Source organism: Bombina bombina, chromosome 1 (genome assembly GCF_027579735.1).
Source record: "Bombina bombina isolate aBomBom1 chromosome 1, aBomBom1.pri, whole genome shotgun sequence".
NCBI lineage: Eukaryota > Metazoa > Chordata > Amphibia > Anura > Bombinatoridae > Bombina > Bombina bombina.
Genome location: NC_069499.1, coordinates 1,030,661,702 through 1,030,679,980, shown reverse-complemented (window position 1 = coordinate 1,030,679,980; position 18,279 = coordinate 1,030,661,702). Strand labels below are relative to the sequence as shown.

The following is an 18,279-nucleotide window of genomic DNA, read 5'->3' as shown; positions in this document are numbered from 1 at the left end:
CAAAGTTACCTGTAAAATAAATATTAATCCTAAAATAGCTATAATATAATTATAATTTATATTGTAGCTATATTACGATTTATTTTACAGGTAAGTATTTAGCTTTAAATAGGAATAATTTATTTAATTAATAAGAGTTAATTAATTTCGTTAGATTAAAATTATATTTAATTTAGGGGGGTGTTAGTGTTAGGGTTAGACTTAGCTTTAGGGGTTAATACATTTATTAGAATAGCGGTGAGCTCCAGTCGGCAGATTAGGGGTTAATAATTGAAGTTAGGTGTCAGCGATGTTAGGGAGGGCAGATTAGGGGTTAATACTATTTATTATAGGGTTAGTGAGGCGGATTAGGGGTTAATAACTTTATAATAATAGCGGTGCGGTCCGCTCGGCAGATTAGGGGTTAATAAGTGTAGGCAGGTGGAGGCGACGTTGTGGGGGGCAGATTAGGAGTTAATAAATATAATATAGGGGTCGGCGGTGTTAGGGGCAGCAGATTAGGGGTACATAGGGATAATGTAAGTAGCGACGGTTTACGGAGCGGCAGATTAGGGGTTAATAATAATATGCAGGGGTCAGCGATAGCGGGGGCGGCAGAATAGGGGTTAATAAGTGTAAGGTTAGGGGTGTTTAGACTCGGGGTACATGTTAGAGTGTTAGGTGCAGACGTAGGAAGTGTTTCCCCATAGGAAACAATGGGGCTGCGTTAGGAGCTGAACGCGGCTTTTTTGCAGGTGTTAGGTTTTTTTTCAGCTCAAACAGCCCCATTGTTTCCTATGGGGGAATCGTGCACGAGCACGTTTTTGAGGCTGGCCGCGTCCGTAAGCAACTCTGGTATCGAGAGTTGAAGTTGCGTTAAATATGCTCTACGCTCCTTTTTTGGAGCCTAACGCAGCCATTCTGTGGACTCTCAATACCAGAGTTATTTTAAAGGTGCGGCCAGAAAAAAGCCAGCGTTAGATACGCGGGTCGTTACCGACAAAACTCTAAATCTAGCCGTTTGAGATTATATTTAAAAATGTTATATATCTGATTTTGTATCTCCAAATAAGCCACGTCTTGGGTGGAGTTGAAAAACAACTGCAAGCAAAGTGTTAATGCATTAGCAATGCTTTCCAACTAACCTACTATGGCTTAGATAATACCAGAGAATGTTAGTGCGCCCAACATTTCTTAGGGCAGCGTTTCAATAGATAGCGCGGTCATTTCTCAAATTACAAGTTATGAGTTGCAATGAAAAAATTAGCAAAACAGGGGCCGCATTACATATGCGCGGGTTTGGTATCCTATATACAGCACCGCATATAAATGCGGCACATATATTTCACCCGCCAGTCACAATTTTTACTCCAATAGGCTAACATGGGACTGCGTTGCAAATCGGTATCCAATATTCAGGGCAAGGACTTACATGGCGAAAATGGAGAAATCTTACTCCATTTTCACCTCACCATGCAAGGCAGCCGCAGCAGGCCTTGCGCTGAGTATGGGAGCACCGTAACTTCCGAAAATGGCTGCAAAAATAACACCTAACACATGCGCAATATCTATCTACCTGTCAACCGCAAAAATAAACTAACACCTAACGCATGCGCAATATCTATCTACCTGTCAACAGCAATCCCCCACCGCAATAACTAATAAACTGTATTAACCCCTATATCTGCCATCAAACCCACATCGGAACTAATAAATGTATTAACCCCTTAACCGACAACCCCCCCACAACACAATAAGCCCAATTAAACTATTAACCCCTATATCCGCCATCAAACCCACACCGCAAGTAATAACTAAATTATTAACCCATAAATCCGCCAACCCCAACATCGCAAACTACCTATCAAAAGTATTAACCCCTAATCTGCCATTAACCCACAATGCAAACTACCTATCAAAGTATTAACCCCTAAACCGCCAAAGCTCACAACGAAAATAAATAAATTACTAAGCCCCCTAGTATAACACCCCCTAACCTAACACCCCTTAACCTAACACCCCCTAAATGAACCAAAAATTACCTAAATTACAAAATACTAAAGTTACTATTAAAATAAAAAACAAACTAACGCTACTTTAAAAATAAAAATAAACTAAGTATAAATAAATTAGGGACAGTCTAATCAAAATTAAAATTCTGGTGTAGACTGTCCCTTTAAGATAAAATTACATAAAATAAAAAAATCTAAGATTACATAAAATAAAAAACAAAATTACCAATTTTTTTTTTTTACCTAATCCCTATGAAAATAAAAAAAGCCCTCCCAAAATAAATTCACCCCTACTCTAAGAATTAACTTAAAGGGCTTTTTGCAGGGCATTGACCCAAGATAATCAGCTCTTTTACAAAAAATAAACAAAGTCCCCCCTAACAGTAAAAGCCCCCCACCCACCAAGCCCCCCAAATAAAAGACCCTAACACTAAAAATAATAAAAAACATATGAAAATATGTTATAATGATTAAAAAAATTTTTTTTTCCAAATACTTCCGTATGGTGCTATCACGTTTTTTTGGCACACATACAGCCACAATGGATACATATGTTTCTATGAGATTTTTCAGGGAGATCTAGGTGATTTCTACAGCCAATAGGATTGAGCTCGCTTTCTATTGGCTAATTGGGTTAGCAAATAGGATGAAAGCTCAATCCTATAGGCTGATTGCAACAGCCAATAGGATTTTTCAACATTAATTCCGTTTGGCTGATAGAATTCTATCAGCCAATCGGAATCTAAGGGACGCCATCTTGGATGACGTCATTTAAAGGAATATTCATTCCGAAGAAGACGTTGATGGAAGAGGATGCTCCGTGTCGGATGTCTGGAAGATGGAGCCGCTCCGCCCCGGATGGATGAACATAGAAGATGCCGTCTAGGTGAAGACTTCTGCGGGCTTGGATGAAGACTTCAGCCGCTTGGATGAAGACTTCTGCCGGCTTCTTGGAGGATGGATGTTGGATCTTCAAAACTGTATGTCGATCTTCGGGGGTTAGTGTTAGGATTTATTAAGGGTTTATTGGGTGGGTTTTAGTTTTAGATTAGGGTTTGGGCTGCAATAGAGCTAAATGCCCTTTTAAGGGCAATGCCCATCCAAATGCCCTTTGCAGGGCAATGGGGAGCTTAGGTTTTTTAGATTAGGTTTTTATTTGGGGGGTTGGTTGTGTGGGTGGTGGGTTTTACTGTTTGTGGGATATTTGTATTTTTTATTTACAGGTAAAAGAGCTGATTTATTTGGGGCAATGCCCCACAAAAGGCCCTTTTAAGGGCTATTTGTAGTTTATTGTAGGCTAGGGTTTTTTATTTTGGGGGAGTTTTTTTATTTTCATAGGGCCCTTAGATTAGGAGTAATTAGTTTAAATCTTTGATAATTTCTTTTTTCTTTTTTGTAACTTAGTGTTTATTTTTTGTGTAACTTAGTGTTTGTTATTTTTGGTAACTTAGTTGTTAGTTTTTTTGTAACTTAGTAATGTTTTAGTGTAGATTTAAATTATTTGAGTAGGGTTAGGTGTTTAAATATATAATATAGTTAATTTAATTTGTAGTTTAATGTAATTTTAGTATAAAAGTTAGGGTAGGTTAATTATTAGTTTAATATAGTTTAATGTAATTTTAGTATAATAGGGCAGATTAATTATTAATTTAATATAGTTTAATGCAATTTTATAATAAAAGTTAGGGTAGGTTAATTATTAGTTTAATGTAATTTTAGTATAATAGGGTAGATTAATTAATAGCTTAATATAGTTTAATTTAAATCTAAATGTAAGTTTAAATTTATTATAAGATAGGGATGAGTTAAAATTTAATATAAAGTTAGCGGGTTGTTAGGTTTAGGGGTTAATAGGTTAATTTAGTTTATGGCGATGTGGGAGGCTGGCAATTTAGGGGTTAATAACTTTATTTATTTGTGGTGGGCTCCGGGAGCGGCGGGATAGGGGTTAATAAGTATAATGTAGGTGGCGGCGGTGTCGGGGTGGCAGATTAGGGGTTAATAAGTATAATGTAGGTGGCGGCGGTGTAGGGGCAGCAGATTAGGGGTGTTTAGACTCGAGGTACATGTTAGGGTGTTAGGTGCAACCATAACTTTTATTCTCCAATAGGAATCAATGGGATATTGGGCAGCAGCGAACATAAGCTTTCAGACTCCCATTGATTCCTATGGCATCTGCCGCCTCCAGGGTGGCGGATTGAAAAGCAGGTACGCTGGGACAGAATAGTGGCGATCGTACCTGGTAGTTATTTGATAACTAGAAAAAGTAGTCAGATAGTGCCGAATTTGCATTCGGAACATCTGTAGTGACGTAAGCATCGATCTGTGTCGGACTGAGACCAGCGGATCGTATGCTACGTAACAAAATTCTACTTTTGACGGTCTGTAGCCTTTGATAAATAAGGGGAATCAGGCTCTCCACAATTACGCTGCGGAATTCCAGCGTATTTGCGGTTGACGGCTTGATAAATAGGCCCCATTGTTTAGACTTATTGTACTCGTGCTACACAGACATTTCAAGAGCATAAAATGTTCTCTGCCCAGTTTCAGTATTTTCTCTAAATCAGGGTTCTTCAAACTTTTTTTCCCAAGACCCAGTGCCATAATACCACATACCTTTGTGGCCCTTTTTTATGCTTGGTTTGATAATTTCTGAAGTAATATACAATATACAACAAGATAGCTGCATTTGTTGGCAAATTTACTTAAATGTGTACATACTTTATTCCTGATTGTAGTCAAACGTCAAAGTGTTGTACAAGGTAATTGCACACACACACCACAAATTCATACAACAGACACACCACACACTCTCATACAACAGATACACAACACACACACTCTTATACAACACACACAAACACTACTCACTCTCTCAACACTGCACACTTTCATATAGCACACATCACACACTCTTATACAAGACACACCACACACACATTGTACAATAGACACAACACACATACTCTCATATAACACACACAAACACCACACACTCTCATTCAACACACGTCACGCTCACTCTTCTACAACACGTCACACACTCACATATAACACACACAATACACTCTCATACATCAGACACACCTCACACCCCCTCATACAACACACAACAGACACAAAACACATACTCTCATACAACACACACAAACACCACACACACTCTCATTCAACACACGTCACACACTCTTCTACAACACGTCACACACTCACATAAAACATACAACACACACACTCTCATACATCAGACACACCTTACACCCTCCTCACACTAACACCACACACACTTTCATACAACCCACACACCACACACTCTCATATAACACAAACAAACCTCACACAGTCTCATACATCACACATTACACACACTCTCATACAACATACACACAAGCCACAACTCAGTAAACATGGTGTTGCGACCCAGTAATGGGTCCCGACATGTGGTTTGATGAACCCTGCTCTAAACATTCCCTCCCTGCAGATTCCTTGTTCTATCTCTCAAACTAAAAGGTGCCAAGATTGTGTCAAAATACACAAAGCACTTATTGCCATAATAGGAAAACACCTGCATTTGAAAATAGAGGCAATTGTAAGATAATATACACTGAAAGCGTAGTAATGGAATTTGTATTTGCTATAGTATTACTTTTTAAATGATGACCCCCTGCTCCCTGCTAACTTCATTCTTCCCAACAAAGTTTCCTTTCCAGTAAACTTCATAATTTACTATGGGAGACATCTCACAACTCACAAGGACAGCCCCCCTTTTTAGGGAAATCCTTGTAAGTGTCAGGAAGTTTTTTCACAACCCATCCGGAGGAATGGGTTCTTTGTACAATGATATCTTCATGATCTTTTTGAAAGACCACCTCTCAGGTATTTATCTTGATCATGCATCTACTCACATTATAAACACACAACATTTTTCCACCACAAGTACATACAAAGGGCAGCTCATTTTTCTAAAACATAACGTTCCTGTCACATCAATACCTAAGACTGTCACTTCCAAGAAGTCGTTTCACACCTTTAATGTTGTTCTGTGAAATTCTGCACTCACTCCACCTTTGTCTAATGCTTGTCACCTGCTGATTCACTGATTGCTCTTGGTGATCAATTATCCGTTTCTCTCTATGGATACGCCTTTATTTTTCCTGATCTAAAACATCTCCCAAGCAACGTAGAAAAGAATGAGTCATATTCTCCCCAGCATTTTTATACTATGAATGTCTTAAATAGACAATTTAACATATATGCCAAAGTGACATTACGATCTTTTTCAGGAAACCATCACATTTAAAGGGACTTTTAATAAACTCATAGTATATTCCAGCAATTTAGTACTGCATTGCAAAATAAATGTGAGAATAAGGTTGAGTTTTATGCCTTCCATCAGTGAGCCAAAGTCAATGCTAAAATTAGTATTTATGCCAGAGAGTTTGCAGCTGCATCATGTTAGCTTCCTATGTGAGCCTATAAATCTCACCTCTCAGTCTGTACTTGGTAATTTTGATACTCAGTTGTCACACTCTCTTGCTCAATGTATAGTGTTCCTGGTTAACCTCAGTCTTCTGTGCCTTACCTACCTTGTACATCCTGTTGTCTGTTGGCTCCTTGACCCTTGGCTCTCCACTGGGCTCTGCTTCCTTGCCTACACCTTCTGAATGGTGCCTGTTTGGAATGACTGTCTGATTTGACTTGGATTGAACTTGACCCTGCACAGGGTGCTTCTGAACCATCTCTTATGACTTTATCTTATCTGGTAGACTGTTTCAATTCCAGGCCTCCTCTAGTAAAGTGTATGAATGACTGAACTATTACCTGTCTTAGGATTCCAGACCAACAGACTTGTATTTATTACAGGTAATGCTACAAAAACGTATTACATAGTAGTTTTTTTTTATCAGTCTTTTTTAAAATATTTTTCAGAGATCCACATGTAAGCAAAATAAGCAGTCTAATGGAAAGAATATTGTAACTGACTTAACATTAACAACGACTGAATACTATTTTGTTATGACATGTACAAACAGTTGTTATTATTTTGTTTAATTTATTAATATTTGTATTTTAAGCATGAGCAAACGTGCATCTGTATTTTAAAAAAGTGCATGAACAGCCAAAATATGCTTTGCAAAAATGTCCAGAATTAGTTTAAAAAAAATAAAGGATTTTTGAGTGAAACATGCAAGTGATATGGAGTGCTGAATCAGACAAAATCCTTCTATGTCCATGTTTGCCCTTCAGATTAGTAGTGAGCTGTTTACTTTGCACACCTCAATGTCTAGTAAAGGTACAAAATAAATAATAAAAAAAAGTATTGTTTTCCTAACAACTGCATGTAATTAACCATTAATTAGACCTCTATGCAATGAAATGCAATTAACACTTACACAGCCACAACTCTCCATCAGAATAAGCCCCATCAGCTAAAAGCCCCTCCACCACAACCCCCGTTGCATCTCCTCTTCATTAGTAACTGCTAACCATAATAACTCTTAATGGTAAACCCCCTTCAACATTTACCCCTTAACCATCCAACCCTAAACCTTCCAACCAAAAACCCAATGGTACACTTCTTCCGATATTAACATCTAACTGCCACAACCCCATTGCATAAATCCTTCCCTCCATTATTAAAGGGACATTAAACACTTTGACATGGTAAAATGATAATTATGTATATATATATATATATATATATATATATATATATATATATAAAGCAAGGGTGTGGATGACCAGCGCTCAAAAAGGTCTATTATTCAATGCTGAATTGGATATCTGTGACCTAGTGTGGATTGGACAAATATGAATATGTAAGTAGATATCTAATGATTTAGGTGTAGTATTGTGCAGCTGAGCCAGACGAATTGTGTACCCCTAACACAATGGGTGAAAACGGTGAATAAAGAGAACAGATATATCTGGGTAATACAGAGCAGCAAAATACAAAGTGAGTGACACCAAGTTATGTAGAATAATACACACTATAGTAAATAAATGGGTAATACTATGGAAATGAAAAAAGTTCTGGTGTCTTAATTGTTGTCTTATTTTCCTCACAAATGCAGTAGTCTTATTAGAGTTCTATATCTTGTATATTCAGATATATAAATAGGTGAAAGGATGTCTCCTTACCAGATGTTACCCCAATCATATGAGGTAAGGTATGTTCATGTAGGACGTATCTTTGTCTTGTCTTTCGTGACCACTTGTCTGAGTGTCGCAGGTGTGTCGGTCCAAACAGGAAGATCCGGTTTTCTTCTCGGGGTTCCGTCACTTTAGTGTATATGATCTTTGTCCGATAGAAACTTTTTCCGATGGTTGGAGTCTTAGTGACTCATGGGAGTATGGTACTTCGATTAGGATCTCCCAGACTCTCATAAATTCACAGGCAGATATAGAAAAAAGGAAAGCAAAAGAACATAGCGTAATATTGTAAAACCAAGGTTATTTATTGTACAATAAGCTAGGAAATACACTCACATGTTAAAACCTCAATCAAAAATGAGGTAAGATTAAAGCATGTCTGGATAGTATATACACTTGGTTCAATAGGCACGTCTGGATGGTATATACACTTGGTTCAATAGGTCCCCCAGTAGGAGTGGTAGATGGACGATGAAATATGTATAGTGGTTATATATACACACACATACAATCCTGAGGATAACTTTCTTGTCTTGTTGGTATAAAGTCCAAATGACTGGTATATTTTTGTTGTTTACAAAAAAACTCCTGTTGGTTATTTGCTTGAGCCCATAGTGGGTTTACAATGTGTGGAAAACCTTATGTTTTTAGTGTAACGAGTGAGCTACCTCAAACCTTTGTTCCGGTAAGCCCTGAGGCTAAAAACCTTATGCTATACGGCAAAAAAGGAAGGAGCTCACACACAGAACAAAAACCAAAATGAGCATGGAGTGTGGGTTTGTAGTAGGTAAACTGGAACAAAGCGCTATTTCAGTGTAAACAGTGTAATCACATAGGGATAGTGATTGAGCTGAGAAATAGCATTGGCAAAGGTGGTAACTTTGAGCAGTAATTGTCCTGAGTAATTTAAAGTATTTCAGAGTAAGTACTGACCGACCGTCATTCCCTAATGTACATAGGAATTGCGGTATATGTGTCAGGTGAGAAAGAAAGTAGCCGTTTTAGGAAGTCCCAAAGTAGCCGGTCACAACAGAGTACGTGAGAAGACTGCACTATCACACTTTAGGGTATCACCTTACGCGTTTCGAAGTTTGTACTTACTTCTTCATCAGAGGTAGTGGAAAGTGCAGTAAACCGGCAAAGAATTTAAAGGTGTCTAGTGGGAGTGGTCTTCTCCGTACTCTGTGGAACGTGATTACGTCACTGAAATTGTCTACCAATGGTAGCCGATGTGTGGGCTATTGCCATGGTTACATTACTGATCAGGTGAGTGGCCAATCTCGTTATTTATATATGCAGTTGCTATAGAAACTAAAGGAGGCAGATATATTGCGTGAGCGTTTCCTACGTCAAATGACATCAATGTTATTATGTTGTTAAGGTTACTTGTGCTGGCGTAACTACCTCCAAAGATAATTCGGGACAGTAGCTTGTTGGTACAAAAGAAAAATGATAATACATAAGTGTATATATGCGTGTGAAAAAATTAAACGTGTATTTCAGGAACCTGACATTGAAAGCGGAGCTGTCTATATCAACAAATAAGCATTGTGCGGTCTGAACTAGTGAGATTGTGAGGACCGCAACTTTCTTTGTTATTATTCATAAATATTGTTCACTGTTTTTGTGAAGAGGTCCTACTCAGGACTCTATTTACGTTAGGTTTGCACTAATATGGAAAAGTATTTTAAAGGAGACCCAGAGTTAAATATCCTAGAAATTTAGGACATGTATATACTGGAAATTCTAAAAAATGATGAGGGATGGAAACTGTGAAAAATTAAAACTAAGGGTATTTGGACTTTGTACCAACAAGACAAGAAAGTTATCCTCAGGATTGTATGTGTGTGTATATATAACCACTATACATATTTCATCGTCCATCTACCACTCCTACTGGGGGACCTATTGAACCAAGTGTATATACCATCCAGACGTGCCTATAGAACCAAGTGTATATACTATCCAGACATGCTTTAATCTTACCTCATTTTTGATTGCGGTTTTAACATGTGAGTGTATTTCCTAACTTATTGTACAATAAATAACCTTGGTTTTACAATATTACGCTATGTTCTTTTGCTTTCCTTTTTTCTATATCCGCCTGTGAATTTATGAGAGTCTGAGAGATCCTAATCGAAGTACCATACTCCCATGAGTCACTAAGACTCCAACCATCGGAAAAAGTTTCTATCGGACAAAGATCATATACACTAAAGTGACGGAACCCCGAGAAGGAAACCAGATCTTCCTGTTTGGACCGACACACCTGCGACACTCAGACAAGTGGTCACGAAAGACAAGACAAAGATACGTCCTACATGAACATACCTTACCTCATATGATTGGGGTAACATCTGGTAAGGAGACATCCTTTCACCTATTTATATATCTGAATATACAAGATATAGAACTCTAATAAGACTACTGCATTTGTGAGGAAAATAAGACAACAATTAAGACACCAGAACTTTTTTCATTTCCATAGGATTACCCATTTATTTACTATAGTGTGTATTATTCTACATAACTTGTGTCACTCACTTTGTATTTTCCTGTGCTGTATTACCCAGATATATCTGTTCTCTTTATTCACTATATATATATATATATATATATATATATATATATATATATATATATAAAAACTCTCCAATATGCTTTTATTATTTATTTTGTCTCCTTTTCATATAATTCCCTTCTGAAATTGTGAGCTTTTCAGTTCCTGTTAGAAATGGAAGTGCAGAACACTGTTATATTCCACACAGCCATTGGCTGCACACTCTACTGACCTATTTATTAATGTCCCTAATTGGCCACGCAGAGAAGGTAACCTAAGTTACAATATGGCAGCTCCTATTGTTTTATAGACACTAAAACTTTACACTTATTTTGTCAATATTTAAACAGCTAATTAAACTTTTAAAAATACATCTACATGTTATTCCCAGACTAATCTTTTCTTTGGATGCTTCATTCTATCTAGCATTTATTTAGTGTTTAATGATCCCATTGCAAAAGGTTCCCCTTCTATTCATTTATGATTAATAAAACAACTCAAGCCTGGATTGGCTCCTCCAAAGAAGTAAAATGGTGTCTGGTGTTTGGCTATTGATAAAACAATTGTAGCAAACATAATGTTATTTTGTTCAGACTTAGCTGATATAGGGCCAGATTACAAGTGGAGGGCTAAATATTGCTTTCAAGAAAGCGATATTAGCGCTCCACTTTGTAATACCAGTTCACACTAATGTGCGCTGGTATTACAAGTTAACAGCAATGCTAGAGTATAGCATGAAATCACATAGGAATATAAATATGTATTACAGAATCAATATTTTTATTTGAAACATTGTGAAAGGCATTATCTTAATTAGTGTAACCTTAAAAAGTGGAGATTTACATAGAAATAATGTTTGTCTCTATTCCACCTTTAGAGAATAATAACACCCATTGTTGTGAGCTCATTTTGATTTTATTATTATATTAAGGGTTTTAAATGTTGGGATTGCTGCTATGAGTACGGAATATGCCGAGACATGTTAGCTGATTTTGTCAGATGCTACACATGTTGGATCGTCTTTATTACAGCATTTAATTTTGTGCATTAAAGGATTGTTTTTTATCATCATATTGCTGTGGAACTTTGTTTCCTCTTTTGAACTGTTTTTCCTAATATAAAACAAAGTTGACACAATTTCTACAACATACAAAAAAAATATACATTTAATTGCAACAAACAACCAGTATATACCAAAATATAAACATTTCTAAAATAAAACAAAAAAAAACTAAAACTGCAAATAAGTAAAGAACCTGTACAATACAGTATAAAGATTGTTTTTTTTTGTAAATTTTTTGAATAACATTAACTATTAAAGAAACATTAAACCCTTGAGAGCAGTGTAAAATGTGCACTTGCCCAAATCAGAGAGAAAAGTATTTAAGTGCTGCAAACTTTGTAAATTAAAGATATACTTAACCCAAGTTTTGTCTTTCATGATTTAGATAGAGCATGCAATTTTAAGCAACTTTTTAATTTACTTCTATTATCATATTTTCTTTGTTCTCCTGCTATCTTTATTTGAAAAGCAGAAATGTAAAACTTAGGAGCCAGCCCATTTTAGGTTCAGTACCCTGGATAGAGCTTTCTTATTGGTGGCCACCAATCAGCAAGCGCAACCCAGGTGCTGAACCAAAAATGGGCCGGCTACCAAGCTTTGCATTCCTGCTTTTCAAATAAAGATAGCAAGAGAACGAATAAAAATTGATAACAGGAATAAATTAGAAAGTATTTTTAAAAAATTAAAAAAAAAAGTTATAAGGGCTCAAAGATAAAAAAAATGCAGGCTAAAGGGCTTTACCGTAGAGACACATACATATACATGTCTGTATATGTGTGTGTGTATACTGTATATGTATATATATATATATATATATATATATATATAGTCCCAAGATGAGCACTCTCACTTTAACGGTTCAGCAGCCAGGGTGCTAGTGGGTAATAGATAATAATGGCAAGAACTAGCACTCACTGGACTTTTTCAAACACCCAAAAGTTTAATGTGACGTTTCGGAGACAAAGTGTCTGAGGAAGGGGATACTTTGTCTCCGAAACGTCACATTAAACTTTTTGGTGTTTGAAAAAGTCCAGTGAGTGCTAGTTCTTGCCATTATATTATTATTATTATATATATATATATATATATATATATATATATATATATATATATATATATGTGTGTGTGTGTGTGTGTGTACATATGTATTTACAGGTTTATGTATATACTGTATATGTATAAATACAAAGAGAGACGCTCTCAACCTGGGAACGAACAATAGCATATTAGCTTGTTCTATGGCAAGTTACCACCCAAGGAGCAGCCTCTTTTTGCTCAACATGTGCCCTTCACAGAGAAGAACTTTCCTGTAGCACATCAGTCTGATCCTGACTTTACAGTGCAGTCCAGTCCCGAAATACCAGGCAATCCCTCTCTGAATGAGAGAAACGGCAAAACCCCAGACGTACATATCGTAATTCTTTCATTAGAAAAATAATCATATATACATATGTACAGAATAAAATCATAATAACAAATGTAAACAAAATATCTCTTGTTACAAAACAACTGAAATATCGACCCAAACGTTTGTCATCAGAAAGAATTCAAAATGCAAACATAAAACTTTAATAATCACACAGAATAAATTAAACATAATTCAATTTATGTTTTAATAAATCTAATCCTTCCACTTCTTTATCTTCCAGATGCCTTCGGAATGTAATTCCCCATATCGTCTCCTATCAAAAGAAAAATACAAAAACAACTTCCCACAGATCATGCCCACACAATCACATACACTAAATTCCTCTTTCTTAAAAAACAATATATTACGCACATCCCACAACACCTCCTTTACACAACATGCTAACAACCATATCAATCTTAGTTTCTCCTTACTCACACCACTCCCACACAAACCATACATCATCATATTAAAAGTAAAAAACTGCACTCCAGTCAGACCCTTAATCATCCAACTCAAACTTCTCCAAACATTCCTAGCATACTCACAATTACAAAACAAATAAATAACACTCTCACTTTGACAACAACCATCTCTAGGACACACTTCTGAAGCTACTAAAGGACGCACTCTCTGAAAATCCCTTGTCGGCAAACACTTATGCACACTCATTTAACTAATATCGTTCAGCCAATTCATCAAATGCTTATTACACACATTTTTCCACACCAACACACATGCCTTCTCAATCAAACCCCAATCAACTCAAGCCCTTCCTTCTTCTCCAACATTTTCAACACCATTCTATATTCACACCACATCTCCCTACTAACATTCTCCAAACCATATTTTTTAATCCAACATTCCACCCTTACATAAAACCACGGAACTGCAAAACATACAGGTTTCTTTCTATCAATTTCAAACAAACCATATCATCTTAAAACATTTCCACAAGCATACTTTACCATACAACCAGCCATGCTATCCTTACCACTCAGAATCACATGCCTACTAACATATTTCACAGCCAAGAATCTCTCCACTTTTGGAAAACCCTTACCACCAACATTCTTACTCTTAACAACAACAACTCTTTTCAAATGCTCCATACCAGAACTCCAGAAAAAAGAAAACAAAACTCTTAAAATTCTCCTAAAAATCCTCTCAGGAGGAGAAAAAATTAAAGCTAAATATAACATAATAGGAATCAAAACCGATTTATTAACTAAAAATGTTCCTTCCAAAGATAAAGTTCTTAAAGACCAAAACTGACGTTTTCTACTCACTTAATCAAAAACATTCTCCCAACTTTCCAAGCCTTTCAAATCCACATCAACTTTTACACAACACCTCAATTGCACTATCAGTCACAGGCCTCACACATTAATCAATCTCCCAATCATTACCAAAAACTTTCACTTTACACTTATTCCAATTAACTCTGAAACCAGTAGCCATACAAAAACATTCAACCAAAGTTTTCACCCTCCTCAAACCAGCCAGAGTCTCACATACCACACTCACATCATTCATATACCCAATTACTTTTAATCACCTTTACTGCCAGGAACACTCACATCGCTAACTAATCTAACCTTCATCAAACTAGTTAACAATATTTCAATGACACATACAAATAACACAGGAGACAAAGGACAACCTTGACACACAAAATTCCTCAGTCAAAAAAACATTAACCAGAACCTGACTCACAATACCCCAATACAAACATTTAAACCATCAAATAATCTTACCAGAAAAACCTTATCATTCTAAAATGATTTATAAAATCCACAATAGCAACCGCAACAGACCACATCCTTTCTCTCACATACCACAGTACATCACGTAGTAACAACAAATTTTCAGCAATCTGAGGCCTGGAACAGCACACACTTGCTATTCACCCACAACCTTAACAATCACTCCACGTATTCTATTTGCCAACACCTTTGCAATAACCTTATAGTCAACATTCAACAATGTAATCGGCCTCCAATTCCTCAAATCTCTCTTGTCACCCTTTTTAAATAACAAAACATTCAATTCTTTCCTCATTGAAACAGGCAAATCATTAATTCTCAAAACAAACATCCAACATATCCACCCCAATCAAATCCCCAAAACTAGTATAAAATTCAACAGGCAAACCATCACAACCAGATACCTCATCCAAACTTAAATTTCTTTCTAACAAATCATTATCATATTTTTCCAACTTAACCTCAAAGTCTTCCAACAACTCCTTTTCCAATAAAACATCTCTTGTCTTTTCTTTATACAGCTCACTATAAAACTCACAAACTTCTCGCCAAAACACCATCCATACCATTCATTTCCCACTCATACTTATCAAAAACACTAACAAAAACAATCTTTCCTTCAAAAGATTTCTTTAAAAAGTATTTACTTCAAGACTCATACTTTTCCATTTTCTCCAATCTTGCCATTCTTTCCTTTTTCATGCATACATTTTTAAATTATCTTTCTTGCTTCAGCAATTTCCACATGCACATCAATACCACAATTTTTCAATTCTTACAAATACAACAACCTCAGATACAATTTATCATACAACTCCATTCCATTCTAGCCTTCTCACAGCCTTTCTTAATAAAAAAAACTCTTTATTTCCACCTTCAACCATTCCCATCACATAAGCACATTATGAAAATCACACTTTTTTTAACGCCACCTTCATTACATTCAAGCCCACTGACGCTTAATCTTCTCATCTTCTAGCAAACTCACATTCATTTTTCAAACACCCTTACCCTACTTCATCTTCAAATCACAATTCACCTTACACATCAAAAGGGCATGTCCGGTAAAGAGCATCCGCTTTAAAGAAAAATCAACAACACCTATAAATTTAGATAAAAAACAAAAATCAATTCGAAATTTTATCTCACCACTATCACTAAAGAAAGTCAAACCCTCCCCAAAAAATTAAATAGACCCAAAGGCATCCATCAAATCTAAAGATTTAAGACGATCAACTAAAAAAATCCCTGAGCTATCCACCCTACAATCACTTCCACCATCTCTATCCTCATTCTTAATAACACAATTAAAATCCCCAACTAGAAAACTAGGATCGCGGCCTGGCAGAAAAAACTTTAAGGTTTCAAAATTATGCAAACGTTCTACCCTATTAGCGGAAACATATACATTAAACAAAGGAAATACAGTCCTACAAAAACTAAAACTAACCAAAAGAACCCAACCTGGGACAATATGAACTACAATAAGAGTAGAACAACAAAACCCCTTAAGCAAAACTCCCACCCCCCCATTCCTATCAGAACAACAAGACCATACTTTAGGACCATATTCCCAGTCAGCAAATTTAGGATGTTCAGAGAAACCACATTCCTGCAAATAAAAATATTAGCAAAACATATAGATAACTAGGGATGGGCGAATGTTTCTAAACATTCAAAATTTTAAATGAATTTTAATACATTCGTTCGTTCGAATTGAATTTCAAATATTTATATAACTTTCTAACAATCTATTTTCGAATTTTTCAATAACATTCGAAAATATTTGTTCGAATAATAGAATGTTTAGATATGTATTTTATATCACATTCAATTTCGAAATGTAATATTCGAATGTCGCATTCAAATGTAACATTTGAATTTAAAATAGTATTTCTAGTCTACAACTGTGTTTTATAAATGTAATATTTGAATTTGAACGTGACATTCGAATGTCACATTCGAATTCAAAATAGTATTTCTAGTCTAGTACTGTGTTTTTTAAAACTAATTGAATTCAAAATAGTATTTCTAGTACATCTGTGTTTTGTAAATGTTACATTCAAATTTGAAATAGTATTTCTAGTCTACAACTGTGTTGTATAAATGTAATATTATAATTTGAATGTCACATTCGAATTTGAATGTAGCATTTAAATTCAAAATAGTATTTCTAGTTTACAACAGTGTTTTATAAATGTAATATTCTAATTTGAATGTGATATTTGACTTCGAATGTCATATTCGAATGTCACATTCAAATTCGAATGTCACATTCGAGTTCGAAAGTGACATTCGAAAACTTAAAATCACATTCGATAATAGAATTTTTAAGAATATTTTTTTTTTATCAACATTTGATTATGTAAATTGAATTTCTACAATAACATTCGTTCTAAAATTCAAATTTGAATATAAACACATTCGACCATCCCTAATAATAATTAAAAAATTGCAGTTCTCCACGCTATTGTTTTCATACACCTGACATTAAGGGAAGAACTGGCCAGAAACATCACAAAAATTAAAGAAAAACAAAAAAGACATCAGGACTTTTTTCTTTCTTTTTCTTAGGACTTAAAGGAGATCCTTTCGATCTGCTTCTTTGACATTCCGACCTCCTAGGCTCCCCATTACCAGCCTCATAACTAGTAACTTCATCAAGTTGTTTCATCTCCTTTATCTAGATAACCAATAGAAGTGGCATCAGAAAAGTCACCAATACAGTGGCTTGAGTCAGAGGGAACGTCTTTAGTGGAGACAGAAGGAAACTCTGAAATTAAAGAGTCAGCATCACTTGCAGTATCTGGATCTATGCTCTTAACTACTGGAAGATCCAAATCAGGACTCCTAATTATTCTGGCACAAACCGCACCCAGAACCTGCATTTCCATTGAAAGTCCCAAACTGATTCTTCAGCTTGCTACCTCCTTGAACATCATCAAAGTAGCGACAAAGACACAGACTCATTTCCACATCAGTGACCCATGGATTGTACATATGTACTTTCACAGGGATTCTTCTCTCCCTTTGCACACAGGCAACAAATTTCATGCCCATCAACTCTGGAGCAGCAGCCATATTAACAGTCCATTGATATCAGGTTAGTAAATGATGCTTATCGATGAAAGCCACATAAAAAATCCCTCTTGAAGGGAAAGACTGGACACAGTGCAAACTTGCCCTTGACATTTTCAAAACACCCTCCAAAGCAACCTGCTGGACATTAGCCAAACCAATCTTCTCTCGGTATTCCTCAGCAAGCAACACCTGAAGTGTATGGGGAGCATTAGGCACATTGGTGGTCATAATTGCCCTATCACCTCTTTAGTCTGGAT

General features: G+C 36.0%; 1 protein-coding gene across 1 annotated transcript in view; it reads right to left on the bottom strand.

Moving 5' to 3' along the window:
- The window catches only part of LOC128640863 (protein-glutamine gamma-glutamyltransferase E-like), a 241,011-nt gene that overhangs the window by 167,858 nt on the left and 54,874 nt on the right, over nt 1-18,279 (bottom strand). The gene's annotated exons all lie outside the window — the stretch shown is intronic.